General features: G+C 44.3%; 1 long non-coding RNA gene across 1 annotated transcript; it reads left to right on the top strand.

Annotated features, from left to right (window-relative positions):
• Positions 1-8,234: 8,234 nt before the first annotated feature.
• Positions 8,235-20,635, top strand: LOC140608196 (uncharacterized). Its single transcript, XR_012010206.1, has 3 exons — positions 8,235-8,430; positions 15,776-15,852; positions 18,787-20,635. It is a non-coding gene; the product is annotated as an uncharacterized lncRNA (long non-coding RNA).
• The last annotated feature ends 2,050 nt before the right edge of the window (positions 20,636-22,685 follow it).

The following is a 22,685-nucleotide window of genomic DNA, read 5'->3' on the forward strand; positions in this document are numbered from 1 at the left end:
CCTTCATCTACTTTCCCCCAATTGTAATATCTGACGTAATGGTAGTATGATATCAAACCCAGGAACTGCACATTGGCACAATTCATGTATTCAGTTCTCACTAGTTTTATATGCACTTGCAAGTGCATGTGTGTGTGTGTGTGTGTATAGTTCTACGCAATTTTATCACGTGTGTCGATTTGCGTAGTCACCATCATAGTCAAGATACACCGTGGTTCCATCACCACAAAGATCCCTCAGCTACCCCTCTATAGCCACACCCATTTCCTGCCCATCCTCCCACGGCCTGACCGGGCAACCAGTAATCTCCTCTCCTGTTCTATAATCTTGTCATTTCCAGAATGTGATATGAATGGAACCATATGATATGTAACCTCTTGAGATTGGCTTTTTTTTTTTTTTCTTTTTTTGGCTTTTTGTTGTTGTTCAGCATAACTTCCTTGGGATTCAGTCAAGCTGTTGCACTAGCTAATTCCTCTTTATTGCTGGGTAGTAGTCCCTGGTGGGTATGAATAAAGCACCGTTTGTTGGGCCATTCACCCACCTGAGGATATATGGGTTGTTTCCAATGTGGGGCTATTACAAATAAAGTTTCTGCGAACACTTATGTATAAATTTTTATGTGGACATAATTTTTCATTTTTCTGGGATAAATGCCTTAGGTTTGTGTTCCTGGGTTATAAGGTAAGTATATATTTGGTTTTATAAAAAAAACCATCAAACTATTTTCCAGAGTGACTGTATCATTTGCATTCCTCCAGCAATGTTCACGTAATCCAGCTGCTAAGCCTCCTTGCCAACATTTGATATCACTATTTTTTTTCTTTTTAGCTGTTCTAATAGGTGTGTAGTGATACTTAATTTGCATTTCCCTAATGGCTAATTATAGCAAACAGATTTTCATGTTCTTATTTGCCATCTGTATATCTTCTTTGGTGAAATGTCTGTTCATGTCTTTTGCTCATTTTTCTAATGTATTTTTTGTATTCTTCAGTGTTGAGATTATTTATTCTACATGTAAATCTTTTGTCAGATACGTGGCTTGCAAATATTTCCTTCTAGACTGGATCTTCTGTTTTTATCCTTTTAATAGAGTCTTTTGCAGAGTAAAAGTTTTTCATTTTGATGAAGTTCAATTTATTGATCTTTTTTTTTTATGAATTGTGCTTTTTGATATCACGTCTAAGAACTTCATATCTAGCCCTAGGTTCTGAAGATTTTCTCCTATGTCTTCTTCTAAATGTTCTATAGTTTTATGTTTCATATATAAATCTATGATCTATTTTGAGTTAATTTTCATTTAAAGCATGATGTTTGGTTCAATCCCTCCTTCTTTCCTTCCTCTCTTCTTCTCTTTCTTTTTTTGCTTATAGATGTTTAACTGATTGCTCCAGTACCATTTGTTGAAAAGACTGTCCTTCCTCCATTGAATTGCTTTTGTATCCTTTGTAAAAAAAAAAAAAAAAAAATCAGATGAGCATATGTATAGGTCTCTTTCTTGATTCTCTATTCTATTGATCTTTCTGTCTTTTCACCAACACCACACAGTGTTGATTACTATAGTATGTGGTAAGTCTTAGACTTGAGTAGAGTGACTCCTAATTTATTCTTTTGCAAAATTGTTCTAGTCATTTTAATTCTAGTTTTTCCATATAAATTTTAGAATAAACTTGTCTATATCTACAAAAAATAATTCTTGCTCGGATTTTGATAGGAATTGTGTTCATCAATCAGTCTGGGGAGAACTGACATCTTTATTATGTTGAGTCTTCTAATCCATGAACGTGATATGCCTTTCCACTAGTTTAAATATTGTTTGATTTCATTCATTAGTATTTTTTAATTTTCAGCATTCCTATGCATATTTTATTTTATTGGAAAAAATCAATAAAGTAATTTTTAAATCATTGATGTAGATGATAAGTACTGAGATTTTAAAATGGAACTAAATGTCAAAGCAAATGTTCCATATTTATCTTTTCTCTCCAAGGCAGCAAGAAAGAAGAAAAAGAAGTAAGAGCTGCCAAGGGTGAGGCCCAAAAATAAACAGCTCTGGACAGCCCCAACTCTACAGGGACTGAGGGGAGGCCAGACTGGGACGAAGGACCCTTGAGAGGGATGTGAAGAAGAATGGCTTCTACCTACTGCATAGTGCTATCAAGGAGCACCCAGGGCCACCACCACCCCAAGCAGAGGCATAGAGGTCTGTAATATCACTAGGAGGAGACCTCTGAGACCTTTTGCCACAGAGGCCCTATATGAGATCCCTAGTTTCCCATCCAATGACAGAAAGTAGTGTCATGAATTTGAAACCACCCAATGCCTAGGAGACTCAATCCTAGAGAGCGTGTTTAGGGCAAACTATATTCAGATGTCACATCCACTGTGTTAAAGGACTCCTCTTTACAGCTCAGAGCATTTATCTTTGTTGCCAAACAGCTGTGGCAGTGAACAAAGATGCCATTACCTACTCTTATCATTTCTTACCTGCAGAATCACCAGGACATGGATTCCAGTTGAGTCTATGGTGGTCCCTTCTATAGGGCGGAGGAGCCAGCAACTGGAAAAGCCATTTTATCTCTTCCACTTTTGCAAAGATAAAAGTAAAGCTGAGCTTAAGTATTGAAAGTTTTTGCCTTAAAGTCTCATCTCCACTATAAACAGAGAGAACCAGAATATCAGAATTCAGAAAAACAAAGATGAAAATGCAAATATCCATAAAGAAAATGACAAATCAAACGATATTAAATCTGAAAGAAATAGAATCTTGTTTTTAAAGGCAAATGTGATCTTTCTCCAGCAGGATATAATTTTTTTTTTGGCTCTTTTGTCACAAATAAATCACTAAGAAACAATAGCATTTTATTATTGCACAAAGCCATTTCTGAAGAGAAGGAAATGGGTGTGCAGTGCTATGTCAGGTTTTTGTTCAGGTTTATGGACTATGTTGAAAACACCAACAGAGACTGTTGTGCCCAAGATTGCGAATCCGAGAAACCACCAAGGAGCCAACACCGATGCAAGCGCACGAGGGTTTATTAGCAAGCTCGAGCTTGGGTCCAAGTGTACCTGACACAGCGTAGCAGGGACTTGGACCCTGAAGTGGGTTACAGCTGGGTTTTTTATAGGCTGGTCTAGGGGATTTTCAGAAGGGGTGGAGGAATTTCTCAGGTTCTGTTTACATTCTGATATGGGGCTTTCAAGGGCACTGAGCTCTGTTCTCATTCTAATATGGGACTTTCTACCACGGGCGTGGGCTCTGTTGTCTTTCTGATATGGGATTACCTGCCGAGGACATTGAGGACATTCTGCAGTTTTTCCCATAAAGTTCAGCTCTTATTCACAGGGCCCTAAGATGGCTGTACTTGTGCTAATGCTAAACTTTGGGTGGGATGGCCTTGATTTTGCTCAGCCTCCACAAGACATCTATCCCAATTCCAGTCAGAAACCCACAAATGAATGCAGCAGACTGCAGAACCAAAACCTGTAAAATAGCACACTAGAATATTGGTCTCCATGAGCATAAATTACAAATTTTAATAGAAAGCTGTATAATACAGTCACATCTGCTATTCGAGATTACTTGAGAGGGTTCAGAACTAACACTAAAGATGAAATGGGCACAATAACCAGAAATGTCTTCGGTTGGGCCTTTGGAAGGTGGCCTTAGAGAAACTAGAGTGTAAATCTGGCAAGTAGGAGGAAGGAGTGGGGAGCTGGCACCCGCATGGTCTTTCCTACTGTCTCTGAGCTTTCTTGAGTCTTGGGGAAGTCACTGTGAGGGAACGCCACTTCCCAAATAAACACTGTGAACCCCTTGGCAACTCATTTTTGTAGACAAATGTTATCTGATAAGACATGGGGGAAATAAATGATGATTTGTTTGTGTTTGGAGGGACCACAGGAAGTAATCGGACAAGAGAATGGTAGCTGGCCAAAAGACAGCAAACACTCAGCAGTGCTGACTCTGGGCCAGGCGCTATCTCAGAGCAGTACAGCTGGAGCTCACTAGTTTTCAGGACAACCCCATGAACCAAGGGCCATTAAGATGCCAGTTTGCAGATGAAGAAGCCGGGGCACAAAGAGGTTAAGTCACTAAGATTATTCAATGAGTTAGACAGTTGCAGAGCTAGAGTCCATGTTGATAACCACCCCACTGTGAAAGCGGTTTAGCAGGATGCTAAATATGAGTCAGAAGGAGAAAAATGGTGCCAGGTCCTCCCACATTCCATAGCCAGATGTCTTAGCAATTCTCCCTGTTTTGGACCTGCAACATGGCCCCTGTCATGCCCCTGATGGAAGACTCCCATGCTGCTACAAAGACTTAAAAAAAAGGAATGTGATCTCTGAGAGACAATTTCTCAATGAGGAAAGAAAGGACCTGGGAAGGGAGATTGGGTTAAGAGACACAGAAAAAGGCAAAAAACAAACAAATAAAAAACAAAACAACACCAGGCTAGGATTCAGAAGACTATGAAACCATCATTTAACTTGAACCAGATTGAAGTTGGGAAGGTCTAACAAGAAAGTCCAAAGTGGGGGTGGGGATCCCTGGGTGGCTCAGCGGTTTAGCGCCTGCCTTTGGCCCAGGGTGGGATCCTGGAGTCCCGGGATCGAGTCCCACGTTGGGCTCCCGGCATGGAGCCTGCTTCTCCCTCCTCCTGTGTCTCTGCCTCTCTCTCTATCTCTCTCTGTCTATCACGAATAAATAAAAAAAATAAATATTTAAAAAAAAAGAAAAAAGAAAGTCCAAAGTGTCTCCCAGGGCCCATGTGAAGTGAGCTAATTAGGCAGGTAGCAAACAGAAGAGACCCAAATAACCAGGCAACAGCCCAGTCATTGTGTGAAGTCAAGCCCTGTTGACTAAATACACTGCATGTCTGCAAGGAACCTTCCTCCTGGCTTACTAACAATTTGGTAAAATGGCTTTGTCCAATAAGCACCCAACTAACAGAGTTGTTCTGAATACCATTAGGAGGGCAGTCCTACGGGGAAACAAAGGGAAAGGTGGCTTTCCCAAAGTCTCACCCTTTAGAGAAGAGCCCGTGCTTCGTCCACACCATCTGTGGAAGGTACTAGCAGCACACAGCAGGGAGCATTCTCTTCGGCCGTTCCATTAAGTGATTTCCTTCTTCTCTGCAGTCATGTTTAATGAGAAAACAAGATTCATCTTCCCCAATTTTGGCTTTGAGATTGCACCAAGATATATATAACATGTGGTGCTGTGATGTCTGGACCACACGATGTTGGCCAGTCCACCAGGTCCACCATGGCTGAGCCTGGAGATTTGTAACAGAGCATCATTACCAGGCTTCTCAGAGCTTTCCAGAGAGCCCGGGACAGCACTTATACATCCACTTCAGGCCACACAGTGGGGGTGGGGGTTGGAGGGTGGAGGGTGGAGAGTGGAGCTTTCTCTTACCTCCCTCAGAGCCTTTGCAAAGCAGTGTTCTTTTCTGAATGAGGTAGCTAGCACCTTGCTGGACACAGAAGACAAAAGTCAGCCTCCAAATGAGCCAACTCTTTGGTCCCTCCCTGAAACTCCCCAATCATAAGAGTGTTTTCCACTCCTCAGTGCCCACCTGGGACCTCTGGTTCCTCATCTATTGCTTACTCTGCCTGAAATGTCCTTCTCTAATCCCCAACTTCCCTACCACCTGCCTAATTCCTACCCATTTTATAGGAATTACCTTGGTCATCTCCGGAAATTCCACCCTGACTGCCCCAAGTTTATGCCATAAACCACTTATATATATGGCCCTGTCTGCCCCGTGCTCACTATAGCATTTGCCAAGCAATAGTGCAATTTCTTATTTCCTTTTCCTTTCTCTCCCAATAGATTATAAGCTCTGTGAAGGAAGGGTCCGTGTCTGTATCATGGCTCATCCAGTACTCAACAGAGTGCACATTCTTGGCCCTGACAGATATTTGCAGGATGAGCTAATGTCGGAATCCAGCAGGTGTAGAGAAGTGAAGGCATTATTCCAGAGTGGAGTGGGCAAGAATGCAGTTAATGATGCCTGACAGGCCTGGGCCAGGATACCAGTGTCTCCACTGACTAGCTAAGTGGTATTGAACTACCTGACCCTTGATTCCCTCATTCACAAAATAACAATCACAACAACGGCAGCAAATCATAAGGATGGATCTTGCTTTTATTATAGTGCCTACTTCAGGATTGAAGTAAGGATGGAGGGAGATATTCCTAGTGCTTTCAACAGAACTTGGCACATTCCACAGTCCTGACAAATCTCAGCAAACTCACCCTTGCCTCCCCTGGCTCAGGCCGGTCCTATCTCTGCCAGGGTGGGTTTTGAAAAGAAAAGCCATTCCTACGTTTAGAAAACCCTGAAATTTATATTTGAAGAAAACAGAATGGAATTGTTTTCCAAAGCCGGGCTCCAATTGGCCAGAAACTCTTAGTCTTCTTTTACAAAGACGAGTAAATCTGTATCACGCTCTCATCCAGGATGACTCACATCAGCGGAGGGTCTCCTCTCCAAGGACGCCTTTCAAGTGCTTTTCAAGAGCTGGTTTTTCACTCACAAAATTCGCCATTAGGTGGCATCTGAGCCAGGGTCCCTTAGCGAGGAGAGGCCTGACCTTTGGAGGCAGCGCCGTTTGCAGGGGCCGCCTGCTTCGGGCCAGGATCTGACTCATCCGTGGAGTGTCAGCCCGGAAAGTGACAAGGGCTCATCTGGACGGTGTGTAAAACGGAACCTCTTCGGGCCCAGAGTGGGACGACGGACACGGCCGGCCTGAACGCAATCTCCCCAGAAATGAGAAATGAAGGTGGAGGAACAATGAAGACCTGGGGGCTCATAAACTGTCTTGGACACAAGCCTCGTGTCATAAGTTCGATCCCAAGATAATCAAATAATATTGCAAACAGCCTCCCCTGATTCAAAGCCTGCGGCGACCCCCTGGGTCTCTCAACCAGTGATGGGGGGAGCGGGGGAGCTGGTGTCAGGATTTCCCAGGGTCGGGGGGCAGATGTAGTTTGAGAAAGAACATCTGACGTGTCTACTGCTTTCGTGACACAAAAATCCGGAAGGAAAGCTCGATGAAGTCTACGGGTGGGCCTGTGCAGAAGGCAGAATGGGAAAGCATTGCAAGGGCAGCAAGTTTTTGAAGACATCAGAAACGTAAAAACAATGACAAGGACCATGTATGAGGCCCTCGATGTGCAGTGTCCCCGGCGTCCACGGGTCCACGAAGGAAGCCTCCGAGTTGACACCTCCCGCCGCCCTTGGCCGCGCCGTCCTCCTGGGGCGAGGCTGGAGCTCCCCGCTGGCTCGCTCCCCGGCCGGCCACCTGCCCAGACGGACCCTGCGTCCCCCGCGCCCGCTGCCCCGACTGAATGGCTCTCAAGTACCCCATTTGCTCCCGGTTAGAGACTGGCACACCTGAAGCTGTAAAACTGGATCATGTGTTCGAAAGCACGAACGGGCCCCGAGCAATCCCCGGCCCTGGCTCCAGCATCCGTTCCCAGGTAGGGTGCGCTGGATGTGGCCGAGGCTCTTACTTTATTATTATTTTTCAAAATTTTAACTTAAATTCTAGTTAGTTAACATGCAGTGCAATACTGGTCTCAGGAGTAGAATTCAGGGCTGGGCCCAAGTGCCTCCTTAACACCCATCCCTCCTCCGCCCACCCCCTCCATCAACCTCAGTTTGTTCTCTGCCCTTAAGAGTCCCTTATAGTTTGTTTCCCTCTCTCTTTTCCCCCATCTCCATGTGTTCATCTGTTTTGTTTCTTAAATTCCACCTATGAGTGAGATCATACGGTATGTGTCTCTCTCTGATTTATTTCACTCAGCATGATACACTCTAGGTCCTTCCATGTTGTTGCAAATGGTAAGACTTCATCCTTTTTGATGGCTGAGGAATATCCCATTGTATGTAGATACCACTCTTCTCTACCATTCATCTGTCCAGGGACATGTGGGCTCTCTCCATGGTTTGGCCCTTGTTGATAATGGTGCAGTAAACATCGGGGTGTATGTTCCCCTTTGAATCTGTATTTTTGTATCCTTTGGCCAACTACCCAGTAGCACGATTGCTGGGTCTATTTTTAACTTCTTGAGGAACCTCCACACTGTTCTCCAGAGGGGCTGCACCTGTTTGCGCTCCCACCAGCAGTGTAAGAGGGTCGGTTCCCCTTTCTCTGCGTCCTCGCCAACCCCTGTTGTTTCTCCTATCGGTAATTATAGCCATTCTGCCAGGTGTGAGGCCGTGTCTCATCATGGCTTTGATTTGCATGTCCCCGATGATGAGTGATGTTGAACATCTCGTGTCTGTGGGCCATCTGGATGTCTTCTTAGGAAAAGTGTCAATCCACATGTCTCCTGCCCATTTCTTAACTGGATTATTCCGGGGATGTTGAGTTTGATAAGTTCTTTACAGGTTTTGGATACTAAGCCTTTATCAGGTATGTCATTCGCAAATATCTTCTCCCATTCCATAGGTTGCCTTTTTGTTTTGTTGACTATTTCCTTCACTGTGCAGGAGCTTTTTATCTTGATGATGTCCCAATAGTTCATGTTTGTTTTTGTTTCCCTTGCCTCCGGCAACATGTCTAGTAGGAAGTTGCTACAGCTGAGGTCAAAGAGGTTGCTGCCTGTGTTCTCCTCTAGGATTTTGATGGTTTCCTGTCTCACATTTAGGTCTTGCTGAGGTTTTTAAAGGGAAATCGGGTACGTCACCCACGGGGCTTCCTCAAGAGCCTGTGGGTGCTTGATCTGGAGCTCCCTCTGTGTAGCAAGGTGTTGGGGGTAGTCCCTCCGGCCCCCATCTTCACGCCCCCTCTGATTCTTGGTAATAGTGAGAGGTACTTCCTGAGGGGAACTCAGCTCGAAGTAGGTCTGTTTTATTCACAATTAACTTTCAGTCATTTGTCTTTCTTTTTTATTTATTTATTTATTTATTTATTTATTTATTTATTTATTTATGATAGTCATACAGAGAGAGAGAGAGAGAGAGAGGCAGAGACACAGGCAGAGGGAGAAGCAGGCTCCATGCACCAGGAGCCCGATGTGGGATTCGATCCCGGGTCTCCAGGATCGCGCCCTGGGCCAAAGGCAGGCGCTAAACCGCTGCGCCACCCAGGGATCCCGTCATTTGTCTTTCTTTAACCCTGTGGTTCTGCAGGGCTGTAGCTGGCACCCACTGTCCTAGTTTCTTGCAGATACACACGCGCACATTCTTAAACTATAGAGACGTAGCATTTTAGTTTCAACTCATTGCTCACAGTATCAATTTAGTGCCCTCCACGGCACAAAAGCACCCCAGCAATCTTGTTGCCTTGAAAGAAATATTTCCGAAATCAGCCACTCCTGAGAGCTCCATCTCTTGAGTTTTGAGCAAGTTTCTAGCATGCCTGCTATAGAAGCAAAATAAAACACATTATTTTCCAGTCCTGCCTTGCCAAAGATTTCAAAAATACATTGTGAATGTTTTGTGCTTACAGTAAAGAAGAAAGAGTAATACAACAAACGTCTGTTCTCTACCACCCAGATTTGTGACGTGTTAACATTTTGCTGTATTATCCCCAAATTATTTTTTTAAGACGTAAATCACAGATGTAGTGGAAGATTCCCATTTGGGAGAGAGGGCATCCACAATCACATTTCCTCTCTCTCTCTCTCTCTCTCCTATCTTGCATTTTGATGTTTATCATCCATCCCTAATATTTTTAATCATTGACTACATATGTATGGATCCATAAATAAGATTTAGTATTGTCTTGAACTATTTCAACAGTATGGAAATGATACACTACCACACTTCCTTCTGTAAACTGCTTTATTCACTCAATATTATTTTTGAGATTTTTAAAAAATACAGATACACATGGACAAGTTCATTCACTCTACTGAATCATAGGAATAGATGCTTTCTTTAACTATTCTGTGGTTGGTGAGCATTTATTATTGTCCATTTTTCTTCTATAAAAACAATACCCCAGTGAACTGTCTTACACACCTCTATTTGTGCAATTTGAGAAAATATCTCCAGAGTAGAACTGATGGGTCATAGGATGAGATATCTTTAACTTTACTAGACTTTAAAAGTGGTTGTATCAATTTATACAGCCAATAACAATGACAAAGTTTCCTTTTTTTTTTTTAATGTCCTTGCCTCCTCTTTATGGGAAAAATTTCAAATTTACAGAAAAGTTGCCAAGATGATACAATGAACACATGTATCTACTTCATCTTGATTCAACATTTTGCTAACATTTTGCTAAATTTGCTTTCCCTTTCTCTCACTTCAAAATTTCTTGGCCTTTTGCTTTCCATGTTTCTATATATATATATATATATATATATATATATATATATATATATATTATATCTTAGAATGAGGACATTCCTCTACATAACATAGTGTAATTATTACAATGAAGAAATCAAATATGGATATAATTCTGTGATATTGTCCAGATTCAAATTTCCCATTGACATAATAATGCTCTTTAAAAATTTTCCCCCAGTCCAAACTCTAATCAGAGATTGAATATTGCATTAAATTGTCATGTATCTTGAGTCTTCTTTAATCCTCTTTAATTAGAAAAACTCTCCAGGCTTTTTTTTTTTTTATCTCATGACATTGACATTTTTTATCCTTGCCAACTCTTCGTAATATCAGACTTCTTATTCTTTACCAAATTGGTGGGAGTGAAACAACATCTCATTGTGATTTTAGTTTGCTTTTTCTTAATTCCTAGTGAAATTGAGGAATTTTTCATAAGCATAATGGAAATTTAGACATCTTTTTAAAATTTGTTTCTTAATATTCTTTACCCATTTCGGTATTGAATTGTTTACCATTTTTAAAGATATTTTATAAAAGTTCTAGATATATTCTGGATACTCAATGACTGTCACTTAAAGTTAATGTTAGCTACGAGGCTGGCCTATGTTGTCAGAGGGTTTTGGTTTGTTTTCTTTTTTAAAGATTTTATTTATTTATTCATGAGAGACACAGAGAGAGGCAGAGACACAGGCAGAGGGAAAAGCAGGCTCCCTGTGGGGAGCCCAATGCGGGACTCAATCCCAGGACCCCGGGATTACACCCTGAGCCGAAGGCAGGTGGTCAACCACTGAGCCACCCAGGCATCGCTGTCAGAGGTTTTTAATATTTAAATGTATCTATCTTTCCTTTAATGAATTGTGACTTAATAAATCATTTTCCATCCCAATGTCATAAGACATTCTCATAAAGATAAAGATAATTTTAGATTTTTTATCCACTTGAAATCTATTTTTGTTTTAGTGTATGATGCAAATCTAACTTCAACTTTCTATGTGTAATGTATTAGTGCCATTTATTGAAGAGTCCATCCTCTCCCCAGTGATCCATAATGCCACCTCGTGTATCAGGTTTGCATCATACACTAAAACAAAAATAGATTTCCACTCAAGAGTGGACTCAGTGGGTCATAGGTTACAGACACCTTTAACCATAATAGATATTGCCAAATTGCTCTTTACGATGGTCGTATTGGTTTATGTGACCAATAACAATGAGATAGTTTCCATTTCTTCATCCCTTCACCAACTCTTTTTTGGAAAAGATTCCATTGGTTTGTTTTTCGATCCACACTAATCAATATCACACTATCTTAGACTAAGTACATCTTGGCAGTAAGTGTTGTTATCTGGTTAGGAGGTTCTCTATCACCAGCTGGCTGCAAGATGAGGAGGAGAGACACCTGCGACAGAGTCAGATTTCCTTAGTTTTGCCTTAGCTCACCTCCATCCCCACTCACAGTCTCACACTGGCTCAATAAAGGCTTATTGGCGAGTGCTACTGAGATTTTGTGGTCATGGAGCATTATTAGGACATTGTGAAGATTAAATGAGCAAGTCCCTGGAAGCGCTTGGTACAAACTAAGCACTTCTATAAATGTAAGCTATTATTACAATTTCAGTTAATGGCAGCGAATCAGTTGAGTCATTCAAATTGGAGACCCGAGGCTCATCATTGATTCCTGTATGGTCCCTCCACCCACAATTACCAAGGCCACGGATTCTACTTCCTTGATATTTCTCAATGCCAGTTACTACTCCCCTTCCCTGCTGCCCATGCCCTGGTTTAGGTCCTCATTGCTGCTTATCTTGATTCCGACCTCCCTGCAGCCCTACTCGTGTTCTCCTAATCCTTTCTCCATGCCTCTGCCAGAATGATATTTCTAAAATAAATTTGATCATGGCGGTCCTCACTGCTTTCAGAAAAAAATATACTTAATTACTACCTGTGTGACCGTGAGTAAGCAACTTAACATCTCATGCCTCTGTTTCCCAATCTGTAAGATGGGGATAATTATAATACCTCTTATAGCTGTTGTGAATATAAAATATAATTTACATGTAGTGCATGGTGCATGATGAATACTCAGGAAATGTTACGGCTAGTTTTGAGTTTCTCATTTTCATTAGTGGATGATGCCTGTGGTGGTTCTGTGTTGCTGACCCTGTCTCCATCATCCTCATCATTTTCTTTCTTTTTATAAGTATGTTAAGTCTCAGCCATGTGGTTTGGGTTGGGTTGACTCTATTTCAACCCTCAGGTCAGTTTCTACTGACTCAAACCAATCAGGGTATCCCATTGCCTTAAGCCAAGTCAGGCCAATGAGAGCCCAAAAAAAGGTTAGTTTGCATCATTGAAAGATGGATTCTCCTTCCCTGAAGATCCTGAGCAAGAATATTTACACCCCCAGGAGCTACATGCTGCCCTTGTAGGACCACAAGTGAAGGCAGCTTTATGAGGAAACAACTCTATGAAGGGCAAAGTGGAGGCTTGAAACAAAATATGCTGGATTACTGGTTCAAGCCTCATGTGAAGGTAGCCCTGTATCTTGACTTTCATGAACCCATTAATTTGCTTTACTCTTTAGGCCAGTTTTAGATGGGTTTTCCACTACTTGCAACATAGAGTCTAACATATAGTACCTCAAATGGATTCTCAAACACCTCCTCTTCTTCCATCCATGCTGTTCTAAGTGAAGCTGACTCTAAGTTCCTTACCTACTATAGTGCGTTGAATGATGGCTCCCCAAAAGGTATATCGACCTGGAACCTGTGAATGTCACCTTGTTTGGAAAAAAAGGTCTTTGCAGATGTAATTAAGTTAAGGAGATACACTTAAAATGAGATATACTGACTTAATGAGATATTCAGTTATCTCGAAATGAGATATATTGAATTATCTGGGTGGGCCCTAAATCCTGGGACAACTGTCCTTATAAGAAGCAGAAGAGGATAAGACATGGTCATAAAAAAAGGCCATGTGAAGGCAGAGACAAACGTTGGAGCATCCATAGCCAGGGAATGCCTGGAGTCATTGGAGGCTGCAAGAGGCAAGGAAGGACTCTCCCTTACAGTCTTCAACACTAGAGCCTAGGGACACTGTACTTTTGGATTTCTAGCTTCCAGGCTATCACAGAATTCACTTCTATTGTTTTAAGCCATCAAGTTTGTGGTGATTTATTATGATAGCCCCCAGGAAATTTGTACACCTGTCTTAGGCAGGCCACCTGTGTACCTAGGACTGCCAGACTGAGGGATCCACATCTCCAAGAGTTGCTGCCCTATACGAGAGAAGTTGCCGGAGTGTATTCTTCACAGCCCCTTCTTCACTCTGGTGCTCCCCTATGTATTTGTAAGACATGATTATTTTCCAGATCCATATCCTGAGATTTCATCTAGGTCCTTTTACTCACCTCTTATATCACAACTTCTGCTAAATGAGGATGGCCATATGTGTAAACCATCTTAGTTTACACCTTCTGTCCCAGTGTTATTATTAATAGCATCCTTTCACTTTCAGAAATGTCTCATTTGGTCAGTTAATTCTATGGCCATCCAAGGTTCAAGCCTTGTTAATGAAACCTATCAGCTTCTGCCAAACTCTTTGTGTTTAAGATACCAATTATTTAAAAAGAGAGAGAGAGAGAGAGAGCAGTAATTACCTTCCTACTCACACTTCCCGAGGAAAGGTGCCTGTGCCCAGAGCTCTAGCCTTTTAATGGCTAGCACCACCTGTTTCCACACCCATGATGGACTGAGGTGGCCACCTGGCTCAAGTGGACCTTAACCATGGACTGGTCAGAAGCAGGTGATCTTGTCATCTGCCTCAAAAAGATGAGCCTGATATGCTAAATTTCAGGAATTTGAACTTGGGAAATCGAGAGACTTGGGAGATTAGGAACGCAGCTGTAATGAAAGGACATGAGGCAGCGTTCAGGACTTGAGTGATAATAATCTGTGAGTCCTGCGGTGAAAGGGATGGGAAGCATCAACTGTCCATCCTGCCACAGGACTGCATGTCTGGAGTTGTGCTCGAGGGGGCGCCAGTCACACAGGACGCCTAACCATCTGCCCTTCCTGCAGTCATGCAGGGAGGTAGCCCTGATTGCTCCGCTCCCTGCACCGCTCTGTTCCCCTTCCAGTTGTTACAGACCCTATTAGTGGTTCTCCTACTCTGCTGGACATTAGAATTCCCTGGGGAGTTGACAAAAAAAAATCCTGATTTCGCGAGTCGCACCCTAGATTGAGTCAATGAGAATCTCTGGAGACTCTCCATAGTCTTCAAACCTCATCAGGTAAGGTGGGTGTGTGGTCAACTTTGAAAATCACGGATACCTCCCTGGGTCCCCTTTTCTGAAGGCATTTGAATGGATCCCTGTTGCAGCCTGAGGACCCATATATATCACTTCTCCATCTCTCGGGGGCCCTCTGACACTTCGCTGATGTTCTAGAGGGAAGGGCAGGGTCTATGACAGTTTTCTTACTGACCAGCTGTCATAATCCTTATCTGGAAAAATCCTGTGCACTTTGCCTGACACTCTAAATAGCAAGGTAGTTAAATTGCCGGCTAATTTCATGAGCTGTTTGAATAGCTCTTTGCATGAAAATGAGAATTATGTAAAACAGAATCTCGGTTTTTGTTCATTGCTCTTGATGCTTCTGTAGACGGGATGAATCATCTCTCAGCTACAACTGGACTGGAATCTCTCTTAAAATACACAGCAGAAGTTGATTGTGCATTTTTTTTTCTTCCGGTATTTCTTCTTACTGGTTTCAGCCTGTTCATTTTCTACCATGTTTCTGTCCGTCTGCCTGGATACAAACATTCTTCTCTTAGCAGCAGCAGCAGCAGCTGGCAGATGCCTGTGGTTTATAAAAGAGTATGGAGACATAAGAACTATATCTGGGAACAGCCGCCCTTAATAACACACTGATTCGTGCTCTAGAATTTTCTTCATTAAATGGACATGAAGGAACAGACTTTTCTGCTCACTAGGTGACTTACTCCTGTATTTGCTCTTAAATCATTGGTCGTCTGTTGTTACTAGCAGCACCCAGGCACCCAGCACCTGAGCATGGTTGTTAGAAATGAGGTTAAATGATCTGATTCCAGAAAGAAAAATCTCTTATGATCAACAGTGATAGGCAGGACCTATTTAGAGCCAGATACCACCCACTGCGATGTGCTTAGTTGTCCCCACGAAAAGGTAACAGAGAAAGGTAGCAGCCAAGCATTTTCCAGGTAGACTTGTAGGCCTAGGCTCGTTTATGCAACGGTCATTAATAGTTCTTGGTTTCTTTGTTGATGGGAAGGCCCAGAGATTTGACATGTCTGTCAGCCAAAGTAGAGACTGTGAGACTCCTGGGTGGGGCATTCTAGAGAATAAAGAGAGACGCTCCCCAGTTTTAGAGACTCCATGCTCATTGTCTTTGCTTTTTAACCTGTTTTTCTTGGCTGCCTAGTGAGCTCCTTCTCATCCTTGAAGACCCAACTCAAGTGACAACTCTGTGAAGGTCTCTCTCTTGTTTCCTATGCTAAGGTAAGGGGACCCTGGACATAATGTTATCATTGTACTTCTTCTCTTGAGTCCACTTAGCCATGGCCTGCTTTTCTCACCAGTTAAAAAACCCTCTGAAGGTAGGACTGTCTCTCTGATGCATCCCTTCACCCTACAGCCTGCAAAAGTGTCTGCTGACACATAACTGGTACTCAGTACACAGGTGGTGAGTTCAGAACTCTACAGAAATGACACTAGAAGGGTAGACGGGACTAACGTTATTTAAGGATGTCCTATGTACCCAGCACTTACATTATCTCATCAAATCATCTTAACAAGTAAATATTTGTTACTTCCTTACTAAGTAAATACAAATATAAGAATATTGGGGTTCAGAAATATTAAGAATCTTTCACTGCTGATAAGGGGCAGGGATGGAAGTGGACTCTGGGGCTCTCTGACTCTGTCACATTCTCTCTCCACTCTCTGCCCGTGAGAGCCTGAGTTACCCTCAAAGCCCCCTTTTAAAATTGAACCATATATTCCTTTTCCTTAAATAGAACATGCTAATGAGCACAATTCACCTCATTTGAAAGATCATTCCAAAGATATCAGTGTTAGCCTCGTGTATGCAAAACCTTCAAAAAAGTGTAGGTATCCTCAAGCGCACAAGGAAGTAGTTCTTTCAGGAAAAATGGGAGTGTGACTCATACACATATTTGGTATATTAAATTCACAGTATTAAGTAGTTTCATGAGATAGGGGTTCACAACGTGGTGGGTTTCTTTCAAAAACAAGTTCAGAAAACACAGCAGGGTGTGTTAGCGCCTCTCAAAAGCAAACACATTCTGCAATAACAAGTGACCTCAGTCCCACAAGGACTGTAATAGAATAACACCACTTATAGATGAGCTTAGAGAGGCAGGATAGTAGGAAGAGCTTCCCGTCATCATCACGAATGTGTCAGCGACGGTGCTAAGTACTACAGGCTCACAGACACTCTACAAGGAGGATCTTGAAGAGATATTTGCACAACCACGTTCAGAGCAGCATTATTCACAGTTGTTAGAAAGTGGAAGCAACCTGAGTGTCCATTGGTGGATGAGGGGCTAAGCAAAATGTGGTCTACGCAAATGATGGAATATTATTCAGCCTTGAAAGGAAGGAAGTTCTGACACATGCTACCACAGAGATGAACCTTGAGGACATTGTGCCAAACAAAAGAAGCCAGTCACAAAAAGACAAACACTATATGACTCTACTAAGGTACTAAGTAGAGTACGCGAGGTACTAAGAGCAGTCGAATTCACGGAGGGAGGAAGTAGAACAGCGGTGGCCACGGGGCTGTGGGGAGTGGGGAAGGCGAGTTAACGTTTAATAGGTGTGGGGTTTCAGTTGGGGAAGATGAAAAGAGTTGTATGTGTGGCTGGTGGTGTCGGCTGTCCCACATCATGAAGGTACCTAAGTCGTACGCTTAAAATGGCCACAGTGGTAAGTTTTATGGTATACGTATTTTGCTACCATAATAAAGCTGGAGAAACAAAGCAAAAGTAGAATATATGGTTATAGGTATATTCAGAAAACAGATGGAAAGGGGGATGGAAGCAAACACGCCAAGGGGACAACAGTACTTCCCTCCGAGGCCGGGTGGGGAAGCACCGGGACGGGGCAGGTGGACGCGGAACCGGGGCCTCACCGGTAATGCCAACTAGACACCCGCTTCCTCCTGTCCTCCCCTTCTCCCTCCTGGCTCAGTGCTGAAGCCCCGTCCACACGAGCACAGCTGGTTGGCAGTCTCTGAGCCCATCCTGAGGCCCGACAGCTAGGACGGAGGGCAGATGTCGATTTTAGCTTCCGGCCTCCCCACGCTGATAGGAAAGGGCCGGGCTGCAGGCCGGGCTCTCGGGACCCACGGTGGTGCTTGGGGCGGTGGGCTCTGCGCTGCGGCCACATGGCCAAAGGTGTGAAGCAGAGATGGGGGTGTGAAGCCCGTGGATTTTTAGACGATTTCTGACTCCACGAGGTCAACTCTATATAGTCGGAAACCACCACGGTACAGTGAGCACACAAGGGAAAGAAGCTGGGCCAAGCAAGGATCGTGACCTCTGTGAACCCCATTTCCAGCAGCCCCCCAGGGTGCCCTCTCCACCCACCTGCTGAAAGCCAGCAGCTCTTGCCTCCTCCTGCGGGGCTTTTGTTCCCTGTCAAGAAGCAAAGCACCAGTAAGAAATAATGTACGGAGCTGTGCGAGGCCAAAGATGTTCATCACCAGGTTATTTATGACGGTAAATTTTAAAATACTTGAAATATTCAACAACAGGAGGGGAATTCACGTATTTATGGACTGAGAAGAAAGTCAAGAGTGACATTTCAAGTTACCTACCATGTAACTTGAATTACCATGGGTATTTTCTTTGTAGCTTCTTTCTACATTTTCCAAATTCTCCACGGTGAGTTCGCATCCCTTTTGCAATCAGAAACGCAATATTTTGGATTTTTAAAGAAAAGAAACACAGCCAACCTCCCTTTCTCATCATCTCCGTCTTCCACCACCCTGGCTGCCTGTCGCGGGCAGTTTCATCTCTTCACTACGCTCGTTTTCCAGACAAAAACTCACACTCTGCCTTCTCTGTTTCCACTGAGCGCTCTAGGTCCATATGGAATCATTGTTTCCACTGGGAGCGGATTTAGGGACGTAGAATTTTCAGGTGCTCAAGGCCATGGGTGGGTGGAGGGAGGGAACACCGGGGGCAAAACTAGACAGAGGCACAACCGGAGCCCCGCAGATACCGGTGTCACCGTCCCTGCCGGCAGCTGTCCAGCTGAGTTCCCAGTTCCCAGCTTGAGGCCGCCCGAAAGTCAGTAAACAGATGGAATGGAAAGTGAGAGGATGCGAGTGGGGAGGACACCGAGAACCCCCAGCCCACCCCACTCCCAACTGAGGACACCTACAAGTCCCTTCTTTTGTTATTTAAGGTGACTAGGCCGGATGCACCGCATTCTGCTAATTCAGGCCTGGTTGGCCAGCGTTGACTCAACCTTTCTGATCCAAGGTCCAGTCGGTGGTGAGAAACTGTATTCCTGTTTGGGGTTTAGATAGTATCCTGGTAGCAGGGGAGTAAGGCTCCTGCAGGCTGCCATCACCTGCACACATCCCCAAGGGGATCAGGGTAAATCAGGGATACAGACCGTTATTTGGCACCTATTGGATGGCGTGCCATCTGGGCAGCCCAGCCCTGGATAAAAGGGCAGGAGGACGGGCATGGGAAGGGGCGAGACAGCCCGGGGGACGCTGGGGGTGAGCTCAGTGAGCCAGGCTTGCAGACATTTGTGAGGACGAAAGCCTGGAGGATGCCTTCAGGTGGGGCTTCCAGGCCCTGACTGAGCTCCACCCTTGGCTGGCTGCTTCCCGGCCCTGGGGGTCGCCTGGCCGCAGAGGGAAGGGATGTGAGCGTGAGCGAAGCAACGAGGGACGCAGACTCCGAGGAGCCTCTGCCTGTTGCCTGGAATACTTAGGGTACCTGAGGGCCAGGCAGTTCGATGTCCCTGTCATGTCAGCAAGAGAGGGCTACCGTCTAGTAGCTAGTCGGGCAGGACAAGGACAGGGACAGCGGAAACCAACACGCTTGTGCTCAACCAGGAGCAGACAGCACACCCGCGAGAGAGGGGGCTGCTTTGGGGGTGGAGGGACCATGCGAGGCGCCCACTCTGGCCGTGGGTTCACTGAGGAAGGCCTCCCTCCCTCGCCGGCCCATCAGCAGTGGTGGTGCCGGGGAGGGGGAGGCCCGGGCCCTCCCGGCGTGGTGTACCCTGCACTGTAAGGGTACACACTGCACTCTACGAAGTTCCAAGCAAGCAGACACTGGGCGTTTCCTTCACTGCTGTGTCTGAAGCCCCCAGTCAGTGTCGGAAACATCCCAGATGCCCGGAAAATATTTGCTGTCCAGAGAGAGAAACAAACGAAGTGGGAAACTACAAATTAGAAAATCTGCAAGAGAATCTGCAATCCTACCTCGCCCGATGCAGTGTGACCTGCATTCCAGGGCCTTTCCAAGTGACTTTGGGCAAATGACTCAGAACCCGGTGTTTTGTTGGGTTTTGCTTTTTCATCTATAAGGTAGGGGCAATAATACATTACAGGGCTCCTGAAGGGATCGAAGGAGATCAAGTATACCAGAGTGATTTGTAAATTGTAAAGTGTGGAGATGTTCGCTCTTTTGTGATGATGATACGATGAGGACAATACCAGTGACGGTGACAATGACAGTTTCCCTTAGAAGAATGTGGGGGGAAATGGTGAAGGAACTTTAGAGGATCTAAGGTTGATAGGTGGGACAGGAGTGAATATGTTGATGGAAAGAAAAGTCCTAGAAACCAGAGACCCCGGTGCCGGATTTGCTCCAGTGGCTTGTGTAACTAGTCATCCTTCATGAACACCACACGAGGGAAGCTCATTTTAAGGCAAGGAGTATCTTTGCTTCTGCTTTTCTGTTTTTTCTTTTTTTCCAATGCATCTTACATGGTACATTGCTCATTCCAAGTAGAAAACATTTGTTGGGGGAAGAAATGGATGAATGTGGCGAAGAAGAAATGAGAATGTTGGTTAAGCAGAGATTGCTCCCTGAAAGTAATTTGTTCAAGCACAATCAAAACTGATCTTGTTGGGATCCCTGAGTGGCGCAGCGGTTTGGTGCCTGCCTTTGGCCCAGGACGCGATCCTGGAGACACGGAATCGAATCCCACGTCGGGCTCCCGGTGCATGGAGCCTGCTTCTCCCTCTGCCTGTGTCTCTGCCTCTCTCTCTCTCACTGTGTGCCTATCATAAATAAATAAAACAATTTTAAAAAAAACTGATCTTTTTGCTCCCTGATTTAAATATTATCTTGGCTCTTTCTTGCTCAAAAAAATAAAGTCCAAGCATATTAGTATTACCAGGGCATAAAAGGTCCTTCATAAATGGGATCCAACCTATCTCTTCAGTCTCACCCTCCATCACTCCATCTCCCCAGCACTAAGTCCTTGCACAGCTGCCTTTACTTGTCCTACATTCTAATGATGGTAAACTTCTTGGAGCCCCCTGGACAGGCTGGGTCTTTTCACGGGCCATTTCCTCCCTTTGGCACACTCCTGTGCATTTTATTGAGATAGACACTCAATGCTCTGTTCTATAAAGTCCTCCCTGATATTCCCAGCACTTGTTCATTCACAGAACAAGTGTTTCCTTAGAACCCGGATGCAGCCACGAGCACATCAGAGCAGGTCTCTGTCTTCATGGAGTATTCAATCAAATTGGGTAGGAGAGAATCATAGACGAAAGGAAGAGGTTGATGTATGCTATGTTAGGAGGTGGTAAAAGTAAGGGGGGTGGGGACCTGGGGATCAGGTGGTGGGGCACGTGCCATTTTATTTAGGATGATGTATCAGTCAGGACAGGACAGGTTATATTGCAATAACAAAGATACCCCTAAAATTTGATCGATCTATACAATTTGCTTCTAGCTCATGCCACATGACCACTGAAGACCAGCTAAGGCTTAGCTTCATGTTCCTCGCTCTGAAGATAGGCCCAAGCAAGCATTTCAAATTGCATTGGTAGAGGCTGAAGAGAATGAGAAGAAACATACACTGACTGTTAAGGGTTTTACCTGAAAAAAATGACACCAGTTCTATCTTCTTATGTTTTTTGCCTAAAATGAGTCACATAGTCACACTTGACTTTAAAAGGACATGAAAGACCCATCCTACCAACTTCCTGAGAGGAGAGAGAACCAAACATATGAGAATAGCCCCAGTGATTGCTCCACTGGTCAGGGAAGGCCTCCCTGATAAAGGGATACTTTAGCAGAAACCTCAAGAAAGTAAGGAGCTACCTGGTGGATGCTGGGAGTGTGGGACATTATCTTTCTGGCTTCTCAGGCCAAGCAGCTCAGAACCATCTGTACCTCTTTCCTTTCTTCCTTTCCCAGCCCACATTAGACCCATCAGCAAGTCTTGTCAGCCTTACCTTCAAAATACCTCCAGATTTGACCACTGCTGACTGCCTCCTCCTCTGGCTCAAGCCTCAGCATCTCTCCCCTGGATTATTGCCATAGTTCTTACTACTTCTGCCTGTGGCCCCTGCACTCTGTTCTCCAAGAGCAGTTAGAGGCATCCGTCTCAAATTTAAGTCAGATCACGATATACTTCTGTCCAAAGTCGTCGTCGTCTTCTTCTTTTTTTTTTTAAGACTTATTTATTTTAGAAAAAGACAGTGTGAGTAGGAGGAGGGGCAGAGGAAAAGAACCCCAAGCAGATTCCCCACTGAGTGTGGGGCCTGACTGGGCTCAAGGTGGGGTTCGATCCCATAACCCATGAGATCATAGCTTGAGCCGAAACCAAGAGTCCCACGCTCAACCCACTTAGCCCCCTGGGGACCCCTACTCTGCCCAAAGTCTTCTATGGCTTCCTCTTTCTCAAAGTAAAAGCAGTGTGCTCACAGGGGTTTGTGCTGCCCAGAACCCACCGTGGATGCTCTCCACCCTCATCTACGGCTTGCCTACTCACTCATGCTGTGATTTATTCATCCCGTTTTGTCAATGAAGATTTATTTGAGTGCCTTCTCCATGCTAGGCACCATTCTCAGTGCTGTAAACATAAGGGTGAAAACACATGCCTGCACTGTACGGTGATTAGTCTGCTTACCTGTCTATCTCTTTGACACTTTTAGTCTGTTTTCATGTTACTAATCTACGTAGCTTTGTGCCCAACACTGTGCTTGGCAAGCCTTGGTGAATGATCAGTACTTATTTGAGTGGAGGATGGAGGAGTGGACAGACAAACAAAAGTAGATAGGTAACAGACAGACAGCCTTCAACTTTGCTGGGACTGTGGCATGC

This window comes from Canis lupus, chromosome 17, assembly GCF_048164855.1.
Source record: "Canis lupus baileyi chromosome 17, mCanLup2.hap1, whole genome shotgun sequence".
In the NCBI taxonomy this organism is placed as follows: Eukaryota; Metazoa; Chordata; class Mammalia; order Carnivora; family Canidae; genus Canis; species Canis lupus.